Source organism: Phacochoerus africanus, chromosome 15 (genome assembly GCF_016906955.1).
Source record: "Phacochoerus africanus isolate WHEZ1 chromosome 15, ROS_Pafr_v1, whole genome shotgun sequence".
Classification (NCBI taxonomy): domain Eukaryota; kingdom Metazoa; phylum Chordata; class Mammalia; order Artiodactyla; family Suidae; genus Phacochoerus; species Phacochoerus africanus.
Window position 1 is genome coordinate 8,843,381 of NC_062558.1, and position 20,339 is coordinate 8,863,719.

Consider the following 20,339-nt stretch of genomic DNA (forward strand, 5'->3'; position numbering starts at 1 on the left):
AGGGCAACATGGATAAGTCCTGCATGATTTCTTTTGCTATGGAGCACCTACAGTAGTCAAAGATACAGAAGTCAACAACAGAACACGTTAAGAGGGGATAGAGGAAGGGGGAAGTAGGGAGTTGCTGCTGTGCAATGGGTATAAAGTTGGAGTTTCACAGCATCATCCCTTGCTACTTTTCATGATCACATCTTCAATACTGGCATTAACACACTAATGGACCATTAGCAGGATGATCCAGCATCCAATTATTTTCAAACACTTTATTATAGTATCAGGCTGTGTGTTTCTAAAACAAGCTTGAAATAAAGCTGCAACTGATTGGAATGCCTGGAAGTTCCTACTGCCTTTATTAGATGATAAAAATCTGTTGTTTCTCCTTTGTGGTGTTTTTAAATCTTACACGATGGAAATTTAACTCCTCATTATTTAAGCTGATCAGGTAAAATTTACTAGGCATTGAAATATGCATTAATCTTTTCTAAATTTTTGGGGTTTTTTGTTTTTTTTAACTCTGAGACATTCAGCAATCAATAGAATGCTGAATGTTCAGGAAATGAATCAGCAGTCATAGCAGTGAGAGGCTGCTCTGTCTTATGATGAGTCCACTATGTAAGCAGGAAAATGTCTGAGAGAGTTGTGGGCATTTAAGCTGCCAAACTCTCATTTAAAATGGGGTAGACAAAAAATTAAAAATTAAAAATTAATAAATAGAACAGAACAGACAAATATATTCATGGCAATTAGTATTATCCTGCCTTTATTAGGCATTTTCACATGTGCTACCTACCATATTTATATCATCAGAAAACACCTAGGGAGTTCCCGTCGTGGCGCAGTGGTTAACGAATCCGACTAGGAACCATGAGGTTGCGGGTTCGGTCCCTGCCCTTGCTCAGTGGGTTAATGATCCGGCATTGCCTTGAGCTGTGGTGTAGGTTGCAGACGCGGCTCGGATCCCGCATTGCTGTGGCTCTGGCGTAAGCCAGTGGCTACAGCTCTGATTCAACCCTAGCCTGGGAACCTCCATATGCCACAGGAGCGGCCCAAGAAATAGCAAAAAGACCAAAAAAAAAAAAAAGGAAAACACCTAGGACAGGTATTACTGTCTTGAAGAATTCAAAAGTTTTTTAAAAAAAAGATTAGATGGCTTTATAAAAGAAATAAGAGACCCCAGGCAGACTCCTGTTTCCATGCCTAAAGCTCTTCCCCATTTTACTGTTTCATGGCAAAATCCATAAAGCTGCTATTGAATTTTGTCTCTTCCTAATAAAATATGTTCTCATAAATGGTTATCAGCATCTTGCAAACATTATCTTTCTTGGTAGTTTTTTGTTCTAAATCATACAAATTGAGGTAATCATATTTGGCCAGATATAATTAATTTCCCCCAAAAAATAAGTCAAATTGGATTTTATAAATGCTGTTGGGCATTTTTAAGTCATAAACCTTAGGCAGCTATAACTAAGATTAATTATTTGCAATATCAATTATCACAAATGCATGAAACCAATCTCAATCACTCACTCATATCATCATGGTTAATTTTTTAAATCCAAAATTGTTTCTTCTTTTCTCTGAGCACATTTCAGATCACATTATCCTAATCAGGGAATATAAATGAATATGAATATTGAATTAAAAGAAAATATGATCAAGATAAAAGACAATTTATATGTCATATGCACAAACGCCTTTTGCTGCTTTCTTCTAAATGGATTAATAATTAAAAATTGATGGATAGAAATAAGTGTTATTAAAATAACATATACATACATAACGAATATATGCGGTACATACACACAAACACATATGTATGTAAAAGAGGTCATACTAAAACTTACAATGACAACCACAGAGGGTTTATTTTAGTCTTTCCCCTTTCTGTATCTGTAACTCCCTTCTCAGTGAGAAATCTAGCTCACATTATACTCAATATATTTACTTGATTGCCTAGGCATAAAATACACAAAATAGTTTATAATTGTTAACCCATGGCGCTTCAAACAAAGCTACTAACTGGAGCCCAATGTTTATTTAAAACTTAAAAAAAAACTTTAGTTCTGAGGTTTCAGGGTCAAAACACTGAGCTCCAAAACTACTCAGGTAAAGTTTCCTCCATTCATTGTAGCAATATCACCCCTCTGAAATACAGTTACACTCAATTTTTTGGGTTCATTTTTAATTTTATGATTATCTTGAGTATCTACAACATTACCTTGGTTCCAAGAGGTCAAAATTAGCTAGTAGGTACACTTAGAAAATGGTCCTCGCCACCCCTTCCATCTTATTCTCATTCTCCCCTGTAGGTTGCCAATCATTACTTTCTAGTTAGCTTTCCTATATAACTTTTTTGTATAATAAATAGATAAATCAGTAACTTTATATTTTCCTTTTTTTCTTAACCCAAACTTCATGTACTGTAGATGCTTTTCTGCACTCTACCTCCTGGAAATCATAAAGATCTCATTATTCTTTTCTAGCAGCTAGAGTACTATATCCTACCAAGCTACTCTTCTATGTACGGTCATTCAAGATGCTCCAATATATTAAATTTAAAAAAAAAGAGAGAGATACTACAACAAATATCCTTGTGCAACTGTACTTTTGTATTGGAGTTACAGCTTAGGACAAACTCCTAGAAATACTACTTCTGGGTTGAATGTAAAAGGCAAATGTAGTTTTCTTAAATACTGCTGTATTCCCCTCCATAAGGACTGTACCAGCTTACAGTCCCATCAGTAATGTAGGCAAGTGCCTACTTTCCCACATCCTCACCCCAATGGCCTTTGTTAAATTTTTATCCTATACTTCTGGAAGTCAGAAGCCTAAAACTGGCCTCCATTAAGCTTAAATCAAGGTGCAGGAAGGGCTGTGTTCCTTCTGAGGGTCTGGGGAGAATCCATGCCCTTGCCTTTCTCAGCTTCTAGAAGTTTCCTGAGTTCCCTGGACCACACATGTCCCTGTTCCTCCATCATCAAAGCCAGCAACATCACCCCTCTTTTCCTTCTTCTGCCCTCACATCTCTCTCTCTCTTTATTACTGTAACCAGAAATGATTCTTTACTTTTTTTTTTTTTTTTGGTCTTTTTGCCATTTCTTGGGCCACTCCCGCGGCATATGGAGGTTCCCAGGCTGGGGGTCGAATCAGAGCTGTAGCCACTGGCCTACGTCAGAGCCACAGCAATGCGGGATCCGAGCCGCATCTGCAACCTACACCACAGCTCATGGCAACGCAATGCGGGATCCGAGCCGCGTCTGCAACCTACACCACAGCTCATGGCAACGCCGGATCCTCAACCCACTGAGCAAGGGTAGGGATCGAACCTGCAACCTCATCATTCCTAGTCGGATTCGTTAACCACTGAGCCATGTTGGGAACTCCTGATTCTTCACTTTTTAGGACTCGTGTGATTGCAGGGCCCCACTCAGGGATAACCCTCCCCATTTCAAACCTTTTACCCTTATCACATCTGAAAAACTTCTTTTATCATGTAAAGTAGAATATTCAGATTCCTGGTGATTAGGACATGGACATATTTAGGGGCCATTATTTTTCCTGCCACATGTATTTTATCATTCATCATTGAAATTTCTCTTTCTGGGGGTGATTTTGTCTGTGTTTCATTTAAATCCCTCTCCTCTCCTTTTGCTGCAATCTCTTAAAGCCTTCTTTCCTGCTTTCTACACCCACAGGGCTCAAAAGCGTAGAGCAGCTCTGTTGCAATTGTGAGTTTATTTTTCTCAGAGGTTACCTGAAGTTCACGAGATTCTCTGTCTCCTACTAATGAAATGTTGAAATTATGAGTCATGTATGGTTTTATTATACTTCTTGTCGACTTTTATGTTGTGGAGGGATCATGCATAAGAGATTTGGATTTAGTTAGCTGCAAAGTTGAAGGTTTTACCACTGTTAAAGAGTATAAGGGATATTTCTAAAGCTTCTCTCTTAGGGTTTGATACTGTTACTAGAAATGCGTTTTGAAAAGTGAGAACACCACTTGTGATCACCAAAGATGTCAATGAAGAATAAAGTTTAGAAGCATTTTGAAAAATGGAAGGGATTAGCTACTGTTGCAGTCAGGCATTGAGAACAAGGAACTACAAGATGCTACAGGCTAATAAACAAACACCTAACTGGAAGACGAGCCTCCTAATTAATTATGTTTGTCATTTTACACCTACTCCCTACAAGCTAGGTCTTTTCTGTAGCTGCTACAATCAATAATGCTTTGTTACTGGCAAACATTATTCTTTTATAGCTAGTAAAATAGGAACACAAAGCTTTAAAATCTCTCAGTATCTATGTTTGAATGTCTCCCTATGTATGCTCAGCTCTCTTTATTTGCAAACACTGGTCGTGTTCTCTCCCATCACTTTACAGATGCTTTTTCTTTTCTAGAAAGAAGGTTCGATTTTTTTTCTCTTAAGACTGGTCAGAAATGGCCAGTGGGCCAAGTTTCATTAGCCAAATGGACACGCTGTATAAAAAATTTAAAGCAATTTTAAGCAAGTTGATTTTTGTAATTTTTCAATGATCATATTTTAAAAACAATGTGTTAAAATCAAATGACACAAAAAGATACACATGAAAAGCAGGTCTCCACCAACTGTAACCCCTTAGTTTCTCAGTTCTCTACTCAAAAACAACTCCTTTTACTCTTTTATTTACTCTCATAGGCAAATTCTTCCTACTACAATGACATATGGACACATTGCCCTTTATAATACACAAATGGGAGCAAATTATACTACCAAATTTTCATTTTTTAACTTAACAATGAGCCTTATGAGCTTTCTTTATCACCGTATCAACATACAAATCTGTCTCACATCTTTTCACAGCTGCATGGTATTACTCTATATGAATAATACATAACTTATTTAAACATTCCCCTATTAATGGATTTATATAATTATATTTTTAATTTTAATCCCTATTGTTATGCACATTTATTTAGCACATTTGTTTTCTGCAAGACTGTTTTCATTTCAAGAAGCAATCAGAAATACTTCAAATATAAAATAGAATCTGGTTGGCAAATAAATAATAAAAGATAGGGGCAGGTTCCCAAATGAAAAGAGCTTAGAAGTTAGCATTTTCATCCTTACAAGAAGCTGAATAAACTGGAAGTTACTGGACCCACCACAGACTTGAAATCTGTCAACTTTAAAAAAATACATAACTTGAATTTTTTTTGTTTGTTTTTTTTAGGGCCATACCCACAGTATATGGAGGTTCCAGACAAGAGGTCAAATCAGAATTGCAGCTGCTGGCCTACATCACAACCACAGAACGCGGGATCCAAGCTGTGTCTGCAACCTATACCACAGCTCACGGCAACGCCAGATCCTTAACCCTCTGAGCAAGGCCAGGGATCGAACTTCATGGATGCTAGTCAGATTCGTTTCCACTGAGCCATGTTGGGAACTCCCACAACTTGACATTTTTGAGTTTAAGTTTTATTCAGGCTGGGAGACAGTCACTCAGTAGCTCTGAGGAACTGTTCCAAAGAGTTAGAGGTGGTAGGGGAGGAGACAGTACGTAATGAATTTTTTGGCTAGGAAATACATGTAGTCAAACATACATCTTGGTGAAACATTATTGCCAATCACAAAGAATAGGCATCCCAGGCTAGTGATTTTAGTGCTTTTCTATGTATGGAAAAATGCAAGAATCTGAGGTCATGGAACTTCTTGAGATATGCATTTTAACCATCTAGGGGCCCATTTATTCAAAGCACAGAATGCCTCATCCTGTTTGCTCAGTTTCAGTTATGTACTCAATTTCTTTAGCATGCCTTATGCCTTTTTCTTGGAAGCCAGACACTGTGTATTAAGAGCTGAGATAAAGAGTCCTGAAGGATTCTTCTTTAAATAGAGAATGTGTCTTGCAGCTTTTCCAGTTGTTGTCTATTGTTATTATCTTGGGGTCCTTTTAGTGTGGTAGTAAAGTGGTAGACGGGGAAGTACTCTACAATCTTATGACTGAAATTCAGTCTTCTAGTGGGTCAGTGTCCCCTCAGCTGTGACCTTCACAAGTGCTTGTTTTAGCATCCCCACATGCTTCCTGGGATTATGTAAAATGGTAAGGCTAGAGGTGGCTAAAATTGGGTAAATATTCTTCTCCCTAGATAGGATAAGCTGGACGGTAGGCCATCCTTATGGAGAATCATCTTGGTGTATTTCAAAATGGTTACTTTTATTCATCCCCTTTCGGAGACAAGAAGATATTTTCATTGGCTCTTCACTGGGAGAATCTAGAGATTCCTGGAGATAAACAATCATGAAAATGTGGAGAACCTCCTAAGACTGCACCCAAGCCCCGGTTGCTAACTCTCAAGTTGGTCCACAGTTAGCCACCAGCAGTTTGTCACAATTACCATTTAAGTGTTCCTACCTGTTACTGACTCCAGTGACTTCTGCTGAGGGTTAGCTGATCTCTGTTATGATTCTATTTTCTTGTCAGTGTTTTTGCAGTATTGGTTTGCCCTGTGATCTGTGAGAGAGGGGAAAAAAAAAAAAAAAAAAAAGGAACAAAGAGTGTCACTTAACATCCAGTTATATAAAGGGTTAAATCAAAACTCCCTGTAGGGCACCCTGGGGGGAATGGAGGATGGAAAAAACAGGATGAGGACTATTTATCTCAGCTCCTAATATCCAATGTCTGACTTCCAAGAAAAAGGCATAAGGCATGCTAAAGAAACTGAATAAATAACTGAAACTGAGGAAAACCTTATGGCTCTTTCTGTGTTCCCCATTTCTTCTTGGTAGAAAAAAAGGCTTGATTCTTCTAGGACTTCCCTGAGGTCCAAAGAGGAAACTCAAGCAGTAACTAATTAGGGAAGTGAGGGGATGCAGAAACAAAGGAAAAGCAGTCAAACAAGAAAAATATGATAGCTTAAAAAATAAGTCAGTGATAAAACAGAGTCCTAGTTCCTCTTCAAGGGATATACACAACAACCTTACATCTTTGCATTGCTCTGTGGAAAATAAGACCCCACCCAGTGGAGCATAGTGATGACATGCTGACCACAAGCACACAGACCTTAGACTGACTGGAATCAGAAGGCTGATAATAAGATTATAATTCAGATACCTAAAACATCACCCTGTTACCTCATCACCATCCAGTTAGAACAAAGTCCACTATCTGATCACACGTCTTGTAACCTTCACCCCAAATGTTGCCTTTGAAAGCCCTTCCCTGAAAGCCACCAAGGAGTTGGGGTCTTTTGAGCACTAGCTGATCATTCTCTTGCTTGGCACTCTGCAATAAATGCTGTACTTTCCTTCACCACAACCCATTGTCAGCAGATTGGCTTTGCTGTGCATCAGGTGAGCAAACTCTGTTTTTTCACTTTATGGAAACAAAAAGGTATATAAAAACCTTCCCCGCTCTGATTTCCATAGATGGATGTTTCTCAGGCAGCCCTTCCCCCAACACCACCCCCCACCCACCATACAGCTACATGATTCATTCCAGGCCATCTTGCTTCCCCCACATGCATCACTGTTTCCCTACTAGGATAGAATTCTGAACTCCTACACTAAAGTACACAAAATACATCAAAGGTGACGGGACCAGAGTGTGTGGCCTGGTTCTTTACAGTGTGCAGGATGGAGTCCAGTAATAGGTTTCTTTCTTCACCCAGCCATTTGGGCATCACCTGATGACTTTTCTGATTTTGTCACACACGAAAATGAGAAGAGAGTAGGAGAAGGCATTGAGCCATCAGGTAGATTTAAGGGAATACATGCTCAGAGCAATACCCATTCCAGGGCCATAGAAAAGGAAAACAGCAAGGGCCATCTCTTCAAAGAGGCCACTCTGGCCCATTGTACCACCAAGATATTGACAAAGAAGGCTGTGCAACACCATGGTTTTCCTCTGTCCATAGGTTCACTCCTGCCCATCATTGATCCAGAAGTCATCTCAGTCCACTCAGAGACCCAGCAGGTGAATCAGGACAAAGTCATTCTCAGCTAGTGTCCCAAAGTAAGTGAAGAAGCCCCTTCACAAGTGCTTGTTTTAGCATCCCCACATGCTTCCTGGGATTATGTAAAATGGTAAGGCTAGAGGTGGCTAAAATTGGGTAAATATTCTTCTCCCTAGATAGGATAAGCTGGACGGTAGGCCATCCTTATGGAGAATCATCTTGGTGTATTTCAAAATGGTTACTTTTATTCATCCCCTTTCGGAGACAAGAAAATTTACCTTTCCCACTAAATTACCTTGGCCTTTTGTCAAAGAGCAATTGGCCATATTTTGAGGATTTCTTTCTAGATTCTCTGTTCTGTTCTATTAATCTATATGTCAATCCTTATGCCAATAACATTATCTAAATTTCTTTAAATTTATAGTAAGGCTTGAAGTCAAATAGTAAGTGAAATCCTCCAGGACTGTTCTATTTCAGAATTGTTTTGGTTATTCTGGATCCTTTCTGTATTCATACAGGTTTTATGTACAGCTTTTGGATCCCCAATTTCTACAAAAATAAATAAATAATAAGTTTAAGAAGCCTGCAGAGGATCTGATTGAGATTACATTGCAACTATACATCAATTGCGGGAGAACTGAGGTACAAATGATATTGTCTCCCAATTCACAAACACGGATTCACTCTCCATCTACTTATATCTTTCTAAAATTTCTCTCAGCAATATTTTGAAATCTTAATTACTAAGTCTTGTACAAATTTTATTAAATTATCCATAACTAGTTCATGATTCGTATGCTATTAAAAGTGCTTTTATTTTATCATCCAATAGTTTATATTATATGTAGAATACAATTTTTATATTGAGTTCTTTATTCACTCACTTGTAAGTTCTAGTATCTTCTTTTGTAGTGGCCTAAAAATTTTCAGCATACATATTTATGGCATCTTCCTTTAGATCACTGAACACACAGAACATACTAAAGACAGCTTTTTAAATGTCCTTGTCTTCTTATTCCATTATCTCTATCAATTCTTGTTCTGTTTCTATTGGCTTATTTTTCTCCTGGTTATAGGTTATATCCTCTTTATCTGACCAGCAAAAATTTTTACTGGATTCTATGAACTTTACATTACTAAGCACTGGATTCCTCAAAAGAGTATTGGGCTTTGCCTAGAAGGTAGTTAAGTTATTTGGAGATTAGGTTTATTCTTTCAAGGCTTATTTTTAAACTTTTATTTAAAGTGAGTCCAGAGTACTCTTGAATTTAGTGTAGTTTCATTTTGATGTACTTCTGTGATCCGTGCCTTATGTATTTAATGAGTTCTTCCCACTTTAGATGGAAAATCCTGAGTGTTCCCTATTGCTATGCAAGCTCCAGGAGTTGTTCACCTTACAGATTTCCAGTAATTTCGCTTTCTCTAGAAGTTTTTCTTGTCTAGCTCCTTGGGGTTTTACTCTACACACATGCAAAGTCTTCAACCAAAGACGAAGACAATTATCCACATTTCCAGAATTCTTTCTCTGTATTTATTCCTCATTTTGCATCTTTTCCTCAGTAATTCCAGCCACTTTGGCCTCCTTGAACTTTTGTTTATTTATGTATTTTGCCACACCTGCAGCATGCTGAAGTTCCCGGGCTAGGGATTGAACCTGTGCCACGCAGAAACCAGAGCTACAGCAGTGTCAATGCTGGATCCTTAACCCACTGAGCCACCAGGAGCTCCTCCCTGAATGTTGGATCTCTGTCATTTCTACCATGAGAGATTACTAGAGTGGGTCAGAAGTCCACTGCACCGTAGTCCAAACGTATTTTTTTCTTATGATGTAAGTCTCAGCTCCTTTGTTTCCCTCATTGCCCCTTTCTCAAAGATTGCAATCCTGTGCTGTTATGTTTTAAAGCAGTTGTTTTTATAATAACTTAGGTTACAGATATTCACAGCAGGAGATCAGTTTTGTACCAGTTCGCTCTCTTATGGTAGAAATACAGAGTTACTTTCACCGACTTTGGTCTACCTTTTGTTTTTACTAGATTTGGTTGTACCCATCATTAATATAATGAAACGAAGCACTACTTCTATTTTTCTCAAGGTATTTAAGAATGATTAAAGACACTGAAATTATGATCATGGCAGATTTTTAAAAGGGTATTTTCTCTAAGTGAATAATTTTCAACTTTAAAAAAAGCCATGGACTGATAGTTTGCACTGTCTTAATGTTTGTTTTATCTGAAAATATTAGATTCTTAGGCATTACAGGTAATATCCTTCTCTTCTCATACCGACACATGCGGTTTAATGCCTAGCCTCTGCATTTTATACTTTCCCTATGATCATTCTTCACTCTGCCCCATGGAGCCATACAATCTAGTGATGAGTTTTTCAGTATCCTGGGAACCATTAGCACCCTCCACCTACTAGATGATTATAGAAAAACCACCCCTGAAGAAGAGTTATCCTAGATATCGTTTGGTTTCTCTTTTGATGTGAGGGTTGAGCTGTTTTCCTTCAATAAACCAGGAACTGAAGAAACAACTGTTAAGAAAAAAACAGGATCCTTGCTTTTGTGGATATTATACTCGAATGCAAAAAAGCCATTAATTATCACACAAATAAGTGTATATTTGGAAGTAGTTACAATTGTTATAAGGAGAAGGGAAAATGTACTATGAGACAATGTAATAGGGAACCCAATACAGTTTGGGGAATTCAAGGAAATCTCAGTGAAATAACTATTGATGTCAAATCTAAAGCTTGAGCAGGGGAGTTCCTGTCTTTGTGCAGTGGAATCAGACTAGGAACCATGAGGTTTCGGGTTCGATCCCTGGCTTCACTCAGTGGGTTAAGGATCTGGCGTTGCCATGAGCTGTAGTGTAGGTCACAGATGCAGGTCAGATCTGGCACTGCTGTGGCTGTGGCATAGGCCAGAAGCTACAGCTCTAATTAGACCCCTAGTCTGGGAGCTTCCATATGCCATGGGTGCAGCCCAAAATAAAATAAAACAAAACTTGAGTAGGAATTACGTACGTAGACAAAGATAATGGTGGAGAGGTGGGGTGAGAGAGCTGACCAGGTAAAGGGTTGCGTCCAGGGCCTAGGTTAGAAAAAGCATGACACATATAACAATATGAAGAAGGTCAGTGTGGCTAAATCGAACCTTGAGGTTACGCTTGTGAGATAGGGAGGAACCTGGCAGTTTATGTTAAACATGTGACTCTTTAGCTTAAAATGACAAGAAAATTATTTCAGGGTTTTAAGTAGGCTAGCAAGTTGATAAATCTAAGTTATAAAATATTACCATGATTTCAGTATGAGGAAGAGATTGAAAAGAAGCAAGAATGGTTGAAAGAGACTAATTAAAATGTTACTGCAGTAGCTAGACAAGAACTAATGAGAAAATGATCTCAAGACTTAGCAGTGAAAAGAGAAAGCAGCAGATAGATTTGAAAGATGTCAGGAGATAAAATCAATAGGATGTGAGTTGTTATTACACATGGAGGTTGAAAAAAAGCAAAGAAGAGAACGGTGATTTGTGGGATTAACCAGGTGATGATGTCACCAGTGAAGAGATTTAAAACAAACAAACAAACAAACAAACAAACAAAAATAGGTTACAGTGTTTGGGAACAAGAAGGAGGGACGGCTATGAGTCCAGTTGGGATGTGATAAGTTGAGGATGCACTTGATGCAAGGAATTGTAGGTGCTGGGTAGACAGTTGGGACTGTGGAGCTAGAGCTCAGAGAAGAAGTCAACAAAATGGTAACTGTAGATGAGTATGCCAGTGGACACAATATAAAGTATCTGGAGGACACTGCAATGAGCCACCCATTTTCCCTTTTAGTGAACTAGTCTTTGCCCCTACTACTGAAACTGCCATGGGCTGAGAGTTTTTTAACTGTCAGCCACCTCAGGAATTACTTTATCTGAAAAGATCATGTCATGCCTATTTCCAGGTTGGTTGACTAATACATGAGATACTATAAAGGCCAGGACATCTTGGCCCAACTCAGGAAAACTGAAAGCCACTTTAGCTTCAGAGCTCCCCATATTGTTGATGGAGGCTATAGTTGGGCTCTCATCACAGCTCATCTTCCCCCTCAAAAGCCCCAAGATCCTTCTCTCATCCACAGACATTAATCCTAAGGACACTCCTTAACAAACATACTACATCCTAATTCTGGGGAAACCAACCTTAGTCAGAGTTGAATCGGAAAGAGGTCTAGGACTGAACCTTTAATAAATCCAAAATTTTAGGTCCAGGTAAGAGAAGAAGAACCATAAAGAAGATAGAGAAAATATGATCATATGAATGAAATAAGGAGGCAAGAATGGATGTCACAGATGAAGTGACAAAATGGATGTCACAAAGAAGAAATTAAAGTAACAATAAAAAATGTGAACTAAGGGAGTTCCCTAGTGGTCTTAGGCACCACCAGGCATCTGGTGGCTAGGACTCAGCAATTTCACTGCTGCTGCCAGGGTTCCATCCCTGGTCTGGGGACTGAGATCTCACGTTGAACTGCTTTACACTGGAGTCAAAAAAAATGTGAATTGAAAAATAGTATTTATCTGGGTTAGAGATTTTGGTGAGAATTTTTTTCATAACTGCGGAAAACCAAACTTCATTGGGCAATATCCCTGAGAAATTTATCTTTGAGTGGGAGATAAGGCTGGTGGTGGTTGGCAGAGGTCAGGAAGATAGTTTCATTCCTTAAGAGGAGAGTGATTCATGTTCACTTACTCTGTTGAAATTAAAGGAGCCTGTTGAAAAGAAGTTAAACTTGTAGAAGTGGCATAGAGAGGACAAGATAATAAGTCGTTATAGTTGGGAGGCACGAAAGTTCAAAAAAAATGAAACAGTGAAGGTACATGTGATGATGGGACAGACTGCCAATTCCAACAGAGTAAGGAGTGGAGGGAGAGCAAGATAGGACTCTCCAAAATCAACTTGTTTACTTTCTGTTTGTCTTTAAAATCAAACTTCAGTGTACACAGTAATCATCAGGGGGCCTGTTAAAAATGTAGAGGTTAGGATAATCCCCGGAGACTTAGTTTAAGCAGTAACGCAGGGGATCCCAGGGAGGTGTATTAATAAGGCACTCAAGTGATTCTGCACAAATAGTCATGGATCGTGTGAGGAAAACACGCAAGCACTGGAGGTGCAACTCAATGAGTGTTCTGACGGCTCTCTGGTGAAGTAGAAAGATACAGTGCACGGCTGTGAGGAGGAAATCAAAGTATTATCAGCACCAGAGCCACGCTTGTATGGACAATAGAGTCTTCTTAGCAAATTATTTCCCCAAGGAGGTAGAAGGCAAAGCCCAGAAGTCTTAAAAACTGGAAATAGTATGGAATGAAGAGATAAAGTAAAAGGTACACTGATATGCCAGAAAAATTAGAAAGAGAGAGGATAGATGGGAAGAGACAGCATGATTTGTCAAGAGGTAAACACTTAGGGAAAAGGTGGACAACGGAAAAATTAAGGAATGGTGAGGGAAAGACTTAAAATCTGTGTTGCTAGTTGGTTCTTTGTTTGTATTGCTGCTGTTATGAAAACATCCTCTGACTTTCCAGACCTTCTCTAAAACTTGACTCATCTGCAAGGTATATAATAGTGGTTAAAGGAGTGGGTAGCTGAAGAGAAGCCTGAGTGCCTCTCCTGGGTTTCTCCATGTCTGGGTGGTCGGACAATGATTTGAGGCAATGGTCAGTGGTCTGCAGGAGAAGGAAGTGCAGTCAAGTAGCAGTTACTCCATGCAACCAGCTCAGGTGTCTTTGAGAGATACCTCCTTTTACCTCTTTGAGAGACCCTCCTTTTACCACACTATCAGACACCTGATAAGTTGATTACATATCTATGTATCCATTCAACAAACATGGACCATAAGTCAATGGTATCCTGTACGTAATGGATTATAAAAGGGAACAAAATCAGCCACAGCCCTTTCCACATGGATTTTGCAGTATGGTAAGAAAAATGTAAATTTAAGAACCCTACAAATGTAATTGCAACCTTTTGAGGTGTGAGGGAGATAAGATATATGCCACTCTAAGAGCATTAACAAGGAAAGGTGATCTAATGTGGGTGATGAGGTTAAATTTTCCAGATAATTAAACTGGGTGCTGAAGAATGAGTAAGATTTAAAAGGAGTTAATAATATCTTACTACGGTGTCACCGAAAGGATTAAATGAAACACCGTATAAGAAGCCTCAGGCCATGGCGTATTTCCTTGATCCTGAGGTGATACAAATGAAAAGACACAGTTTAACAACAGCTTTGTGGGGGATAAAGAAATATGACCACTTACCTGTAGACATTTAGTGTAAGGTGCCGCTTCACTTTTGAAATCTTAAAAGAGTAAGCCCCTGGGGACTGAAGCACAGTATTTACATTCCATGTCTAGCACAGTGCCAGCCGCAGAGTAGATACTCAACAAATATTTATAAAATAAATGAATATCCACCCCTCTTCTGTTTCTCTTTCATTCTCCTTTCCCCTCAGGTATTATCATCCTATTTCTCTTGTCAGATAAACTAATACTTAAAGATTTATCTGTTTTTCCTTTGTGAAGTATTTTTGTTTTAAAAAATGTTATGAAAAAATGATCACACTTAAGAGATGAATGCATGATGATGGAATTTTAGGCATTTCTACCCAAAGCATTTTGAGGTGAGGGCCTTCCCAGAGATCTTAGAATCTGGACATATAGAAAGAAATTTGTATAAAGGCAAGATGATAGAAGCATTTTTAAAATAATATACTTAATGGAGTTCCCATCATGGTGCAGCAGAAATGAATCTGACTCAGAACCATGACGTTGCGGGTTTGATCCCTGGCCTCACTTGGTGGGTTAAGGATCCGGCGTTGCCATGAGCTGTGGTGTAGGTCGCAGACATGGCTTGGATCTTGCATTGCTGTGGCTGTGGTGTAGGCTGGCAGCTACAGCTCCAATTCGACCCCTAACCTGGGAACCTCCATATGCCATGGGTGTGGCCCTAAAAAGACAAAAAAATAATAAAATAACATAATATACTTAACACAGTAATAGTTACTGTTTTGACCAAGTCACTGTCCAATGCAGGTGGACAGGGAAATGCTCTGTTCCACACCATCCTTCAAGGATCTCTTTCCATCTTTTGTGGCTCTTGTGGGTTCTTGCAGTCCTTTCTATTCAGGAATAGGTAGTAGAAAGACAGTATGGAATTTATAGTGCAGATATTTAAGGGCCAGTCTGGGAAGAGACAAATATCAATTCTGCTCACATTCCTTAAGCCAAAACTTGGTTTCATGGCCACACCTAATTTTATACCAGGACAGCCTTGGAACCAAAGCCGAATTTCTGTTCATAAACAAAGCAAAGCTTTCTGGCCCATGGAACAGTGGATTCTGCAACTGTGAGAATAGGTCCTAGAGTGGCCTATGATCTCCACCTCCTGGCGTTCACCTTTGTGGGAATAAGACTTGCCCAGGTGGTCAATAAAAAATGGTAAAGGTAACTCCCATGATTATGTTACCATATAAGACTCTGTATTGTTAGTAGACTCATGCTCTTCCTCCCTTTCTAGCTTTGAAGAAGCAAGCAGCCATGTTACAAGAGAACCCGTGGACAAGCCAAGTGACAAGGAACTGCTGGGGACCCTGGCGGCTGAAAGAAGCCTCTGACTGCCAGCCAGCAAGAAACTGAGGTTCTAAGTCTTGCCATTCCAAAGAAATAAATCCTGCAACAACATGAGTGATCTTAGAAGTAGATGCCTCTCCAGTTGAGCTTTCAGATGTAACACAGTCCAGCTGATACTTTGTCTGCAGCCTGGTGAGACCCCGAGCTGAGGATTCAGTTAAGCAAAGTCTGGATTCCTAAACACAGAGACTGTGAGATCACAAAAGTGTTGTGTTTTAAGCAGGCAAGTTTGTGGTAGTTATACACAAATAGAAAATTAGGGAGTTCCTGTTGTGGCTCAGCAGGTTATGAACCCAACTGTATTCATAAGAATGCGTGTTCAGGAGTTCCCATCGTGGTGCAGTGGTTAACGAATCCGACTAGGAACCATGAGGTTGCGGGTTCGATCCCTGCCCTTGCTCAGTGGGTTAATGATCCGGCGTTGCCGTGAGCTGTGGTGTAGGTCTCAGACACGGCTCGGATCCCGCGTTGCTGTGGCTCTGGCGTAGGCTGGCAGCTACAGCTCCAATCAGACCCCTAGCCTGGGAACCTCCATACGCCGCAGGAGCGGCCCAAGAAATGGCAAAAAGACAAAAAAAAAAAAAAAAGAATGTGTGTTCAATCCCTGGCCTCACTCAGTGGGTTAAGGATCTGGCATTGCCATGAGCTGTGGTGCAGATCGAAGATGCGGCTTGGATCTCGAGTTGCTGTGGCTGTGGTGTAGGCCAGCAGTTCTGATTCGACCTCTAGCCTGGGAACCTACATATGCCACAGGTGTGGCCCTAAAAAAAAAAGAAAACTAACCTCATTTGCCCCTCTGAGTTGTACAGCTACACATGGATTGGTAATCTGAATCCTTAAAACATGGCTAACAGGATGGATTTAGGAATGGATAGCATACACATCAGCCTAAGAGTCAATTTTGTTTCCCAGTCCTCCAGAAAGGAGCCTCCCTGGATCTGCTATGCTCATCATCCTCCCACACTGACAGTGTTTTCTTCTTGTCAGATTTACTAGATAAACATGCAGCTTTCTTATCCATGCCATTACTGAAATACCATCTTATATTAACTTCATGCCCAACTGGATCATACATTTATAACTCATTCCAAACTTCACACAGACGAGTCATGAAAAAAGAAGATGGTAAAATAAACAGAAATAAGCATAACAATTCTTATGCAAATTCCTAAGGAGCAGAACAGCACAGGGGCCTTGTGGCTGCCAATCCCATACACCCTGGGCTGCTGGGCTGAGGAGCACTTGGCTCTAATCCCCTCTCCCTGGCCAGAATATCAGGTCCTTAGAGAATAAAGAAATGCTCAGAAGCAGCCCCGAGTAGAGCTTTGAACTGCTGGACTCTTCAGCTGTCCGGAAAAACTGACAGATGGAACCGTTATGGAGCCAGGTGGCGAGGCTGAGCTGCAATCTAGCTGCCCGCCCATCAGCCCATCCTTCTGTTGCTCTGGGATGTCCCACAGGAACCCAGGTGGCAGTAGGGAATTTAAAGGATGGGAAACACCTTAGTAATAGTTTCCAAGCAGCCCACAAAGCACAGCAGCATTTGGGAATATCACTATCTCCCTTGTTTTGCAAAAACAAAAATTAAAAAAGATCAGGTACTTCTCCACAACAGGGCGAGGGAGAGGCCCTGAATTGCAGAGGAGTAGCTGGCCATATGCCGGCTTCATCCTATAGGCAGGGTTAAGTAAACTCCCCACAGAAGCACTTGAAATCTCCATCCCATCCAAATAAACGGAACTGAAACACCTATAATGCACAGCCTTGCTCAGGAAACAAAGAATTTTGGTAGCTAGTCAATACCATCTGATCCACCTCTATCAACACAAATCCCAGCCTTAATCTTTCTTCACTTTTGTGGGCTTCTCTTTCACCAAAACATGAATACAAATTTTTTCCCTTTTATACATTATACCTTATTTTTTCCTCTAGTTGCATCTTGAACTTTGTAAAAAAGTCAGAATTCTCATACACAGACCTACCATTTGAAATACATATATTCCTAGAATGGAAAGGCAAAATGAAAAAGGGGAGAAACATATTCAAAAGTTCAACTTGAGGAAAAAAAAAATACCTGCCAATGCAGATACACTGGGTATTAAAAAAAAAACTAAAAATAACTCCTGGAATAAAAAAAATCACCCTCATCAGCAAATCAAACCAGCAAATGTTTATTGAGCACCCATATATTCAAGACATTAAACTTGATGTTAAAGAAAATACAAGTATGTTAATACTACAATTTCCTTCCTTAAAAATTTACCATTTGTTTTGAGAGCTAAGAAAAAAAAGATTAGAAGGACACCATAGCACACGTTGTAGAGTGCATCACAATTAACAAACCATTCTTATGTCTGTAATCTTGATTAATCCTTAAATAAAGCTTGTTTCCTAAATGGATAAATCTTTTTCTTATTAAAGCTGACAAGAAAAAAAGGTGTCTCAGAGATGTGACCTGCTGAAGGTCACCCAGAAGATAAGTGTTTGAACTGAATTTTAAACACAGTTATTCTAACTGCAATTTCAATGTCCCTTTCACTTTATCCATCTGTCTCTGAATGAAACAAACTATAAGTATCAAAGATGCCCACTTCTGGGAGAAACCACATAGAAACACATAAACAAGTCTGACATAAGGGCTATGTAATCTGAGCCCCCTCCAGAAGCTTTCATAATTAGGGAACCAGGCACAGAGAATTCTGGGCTGGGGAAAAGTTGAGAGCAAAGACTTAGAAGCATGAAAAAGTAATATATTCAGAGCCCGGTGAGCATTTACACGTTACTGAATGTCATCCTCATTTCATGTTTTAATTATTTTCCGTATCTATAAAATGAAAAAAACACCTTTTCCATGAGCTGTTGTACAGGAATACCTTCAAGACCTGCAGATTCATGTCGAGATCACTGCAATAAAGCAAATACCACAAAAAAGCAAGTCACATGCATTGTTAGGCTTCCGAGTGCATATAAAAGTTATATTTATGCTATAATGTAGTCTGTTAAATATTCAGTAGTATTATGTCTAAAAATATATATAGCTTAATTTAAAAATACTTTATTGCCAAAAACGGCTAACCATGATATGAGCCTTCAGCAAGTTGTAATCTCTTTTTTTTTGCAATAGTAACATCAAAGATCACCAACCACAGATCACCATCACAAATGTAATAACTGAAAAGTCTGAAATATTGCAAGAGTTACCAAAATGTGAAACAAAGATGTGAAATGACCAAATGTTATTGGAAAAAATGATACTGACAGACTTGCTTAATTCAAGGTTGTCAATTGGTAAAAAATGCAATTGTGAAGCACAGTAAAGCAAAGAACAATTCAATAAGATATGCCTGTTTAGGAATATTTTTCTCCTTTTAGGCAGGGGAGGAAGGTGTTAGGCTGCAACCCCTACTTATGTAGGAGGCAATATTTATGTATATGAGTATGCTCCAAACTACCTGAGTTCAGATCTCATTTCCATCACTAACTAGCTGTGTTCCCTTACAAAAACTGCCCTGGTCTCCTTATTCTGAAAGTACCTAACTCAAATGACATCTGTGAGCATTAAATGAGATAGCTTGTCTAAAACACTCTTCAAGTGATAAATAAATACTGAATTTGAATCCCTATGAGCATTCTACACTTTCCTGCAACAACTGTCCATCAGTCCAACCTAGAACCCTCAAAGCAAGAAAGACTGAGAACATGCCCTGGGGCCTGGCTCTGAGCAGTTAGGCCAGTAGTTGTAACAACAACACAGGGGACTGGAAATGCCCAGATGCTATAGATCTGTTGCTTCAGAACCAAAATGGATTTTAAGCAAGCCAAGTTTTATATATCTAATTAGAATGTGTGACTTTATAGCTCCAAAAAGCGTGGAAAATTCATATACATGGCTGTGTGTGTGATTTTACAGCAGTCATAAAAATTAACTGAAGATCTTTCTTCAGCATCGAAAGCAGCTCTTGGCTCATTATTTCACCTAAACATTTAGTATCTTTTTTTTTTTTTTTTGGCTACACCTACAACACTGGAAGTTCCCAGACCTGGGATTGAACCCACACCTTCGTAGGGACCCAAACCACTGCAGTCAGATTATTAACCCATTGTACCACAGCAGGAACTCCTAGTTATCTATGTCTTTTGGATAACTAGATTCTAAACATTTTACTTTTTTATATATTGAACACTTCTAATTTATATGAGCCAATATTCTGTTTTGTTTTGCTTTTTATTTATTGGTTTTTTTGGATTATGAGCAAATACAGTTCTTGACTTTCACAGATCCTCTCTATTTTATTATGAGTTCTACTAATTCTAGTAGCAATCATGAGATAAAATCTTTAGGAAGTAACACAGATCACTGATACTTAGATTAGACATAAGAAGACATTTGATACACTATACATATTCTAAACAGTGAGCTAAATATCAAATGATTAGCAAAAGGAAGGAGGAAGGAGGGGATGGAGTATACATACAATAAGCATACATTTCAACTAAAAATGAAAATAATGAATTTTTCTAATTGGTTAATTAATCAATAAAAGATTCACAATGACATAATATGTAAGTGAAACTTAGTTATGTGGTCAGCATATTACCTTTATTTCTCAAGGTTTGTGTTTACTTTGTGAAAATTAGTTCAGCTGTATACTTATCTCTGTATTTTAATGTGTATATGTTACAATTCAATAAAAAGTTGGACTTAAAATTCCATGTAAC

General features: G+C 39.0%; 1 pseudogene; it reads right to left on the reverse strand.

Moving 5' to 3' along the window:
• Positions 1 to 7,605: 7,605 nt before the first annotated feature.
• On the reverse strand, positions 7,606 to 12,029 carry LOC125116291 (sodium/potassium-transporting ATPase subunit alpha-1-like; annotated as a pseudogene).
• Positions 12,030 to 20,339: the final 8,310 nt, after the last annotated feature.